General features: G+C 43.0%; 1 protein-coding gene across 2 annotated transcripts in view; it reads right to left on the reverse strand.

Moving 5' to 3' along the window:
* The window catches only part of LOC119591886 (nephrin-like), a 59,665-nt gene that overhangs the window by 52,898 nt on the left and 4,267 nt on the right, over positions 1-2,500 (reverse strand). The window lies entirely within an intron of this gene.

Below are 2,500 nucleotides of genomic sequence, written 5' to 3' on the forward strand. Positions count from 1 at the left end.
TGACATTGCCACTGGGTCGACAGAGAGACCCCGAGAAATGTTGCGTTAGTGCGACGAAGCTGAGTACAACGTCCATTCCTTGAGTGTTCATGACTCGTGTGTAATGGCCGTGCTTTTCTTTCTTAAATAGAGTACAAATGAGTCATCTCACGGCAATAGAACTTCGTGGCGTTGTTTAATACGAGGGTGGAAGCGAGGACACTGTGAGGCTAAGGAGGGTATAGTTACACACACACACACACCCACACACACACAAACACACACACACACACACACACACACACACACACACACACACACACACACACACACACACACACACACACACACACACACACACGTTCGGAAGCACAGACCCACCCACCCATACCCATACCCACACGCATACACACACACACACACACACACACACACACACACACACACACACACGTGCGCGCTCGCCTAACACATACACATAAAATAACACGAATAGTTAGATAGATAAAGTATAAATAATAGAATAGAAATAACATATATCTAGAATTGTTTTGCAGACCTATTTTTCCCGTATGTGATATCCTTGTATCGACAAAGTTATTTCAAGATACTTATCCTCTGGAACAGAAGCAAGAGGAAAAATATATAGACACATAAAAGCAGTATCTCGCAGAGGGTGATGTTATACCTGTCAATATCAGTAATGAAGGTGCAACATAGCCATCACAACCACAGTTACCGATCCAGGAAGAGGCAGACAGTAATAAAGCTGAGGCATGATAAAACCAGACAACAGAGGTGGTACGAACAAGGGGAATGGCATAATGGCAAGAACGGGAGCGCCATGGATGGAAACGAGAGAGAACGAATAATCGCGAGATATCCTGCTTTGAATATGATATTTTGAAGATTCAAAGCAGGAGGATGCTACGATGTTAGATAAAGAAATGATGAAACTGATGCTGAGAGATCCTAAAAATCTTCCTAGTCTCTTAAGGAAATCTCGTCTAAATGCCAAATAAGATTATATAATAAAAGAAGAAAAAGGAAGAGAAATATTTTTTGGCCTTATATATTATGACAGACACTTTCTCCCTCGAAGATAAAAATCCACGACAAGATCTGCCAATTCTTGATTGTGACAGTTAAATCTTATGAGGGAAGTCCGTAGATTTTTTCCCGGCCACCACCGGATTTCTGGTCCACCGGTAGTGGTCACCTTTAAGCTACCACAATGGTAACCAATTCATTTACTCTCTCCCGTTTCTCTTCCTTTCCTTCCATACTTTTTTTCCCCTTTCTCTCCCCTTTTGCTCATTTTCTATCTTTACCTTTTATTTTCTCCCCCTCAGTCTTTCACTTCTGGAGTAGATTTACTTTACGCGAAGCACCTGTGTGTTCACCAAATGTAAGTGCCAAGGGAAACGTAATAAGAGACATCGTAAATACGGAGGTTTCGACGCTTAGCCGTAGTGTGTTTGATGGTTCTCTTTCACGTCGGGGAATTCGACAATCTTCACGTGACGGAGAGGTACTAGCAAAGGTCATGCAGCGCTGGACCAGGGCGCCTTTCGGACACTTGTGCATGACGGAGGTGGCGATATGAACCTGGACCCAAATGGGGCTCTTTGCATGGCATTTCGGCATTGTGGAGCATGAGGAAGGGAGAGGGAGATAGAGAGAAAGAGGGAGAGAAGAGAGAGAGAAGGAGGAATAGCGAGGGAGGGTGGGGGAGAGGGAAGAAGGGGAGGGGAGAGGAGAGGAGAGGGAGGATAGAGAGCAAGAGAGAGAAAGAGAGAGAGAGAGAGAGGAGGAGAGAGAGAGAGAGGAAAGAAGGAAGAAAGTAAGGAAGAAAAGAGGAAGGGAGATAAAGAGAGAAAAAGAGAAAGAGAGAGATGGAGAAGGCGATTTGGCGTGTGGGCGTGAGTGGCGTTGCAGGAATCATGCAAGTGAAAGGAAGTAATGCAATATGTCTGACCTAGAATGGAGGTGGTGAATATGAGCGTGTTTCTTGATGTGAGTTTGTGTGCGCTTGTTCCGCGTGTATGCCTGAGTCTTTACTTGTTTATTGTGAATAGGAGTTTGTTAATTTGCATGTATGTGTTGATTTACGCGTGTGTTTATGTGTGTGGAGAATGAGTGTTTATTTATCTAATTATTATGAATAGCTACTTGTTTATTTGCATGTATGAGTTAATATCTGCATTTGTTTATAAGGGTGCATGCATGATGCGGTGTGAACATCATCTTATGCGCATGTCTGTTTGTTTGTGCGCTAGTGTATACAACTCCTTGTGTGTGTGTGTGTGTGTGTGTGTGTGTGTGTATAGGACTGGGTGAATATCTGTAGATGACAGGGATTTTTGTATATGGAATGATACAATAAATGATGGGTTAACAGTGTATTTTCTTACTTTCGTCTGGCGTATGCGGTAAGGCATGGATGTAAATTTACGTAAATCCATTATCACAGACAAATACATGGAGCTCAAGATCTATTAAGAAAAAGCAATCTGGTGAC

This window comes from Penaeus monodon, chromosome 3, assembly GCF_015228065.2.
Source record: "Penaeus monodon isolate SGIC_2016 chromosome 3, NSTDA_Pmon_1, whole genome shotgun sequence".
NCBI classification, from domain to species: domain Eukaryota; kingdom Metazoa; phylum Arthropoda; class Malacostraca; order Decapoda; family Penaeidae; genus Penaeus; species Penaeus monodon.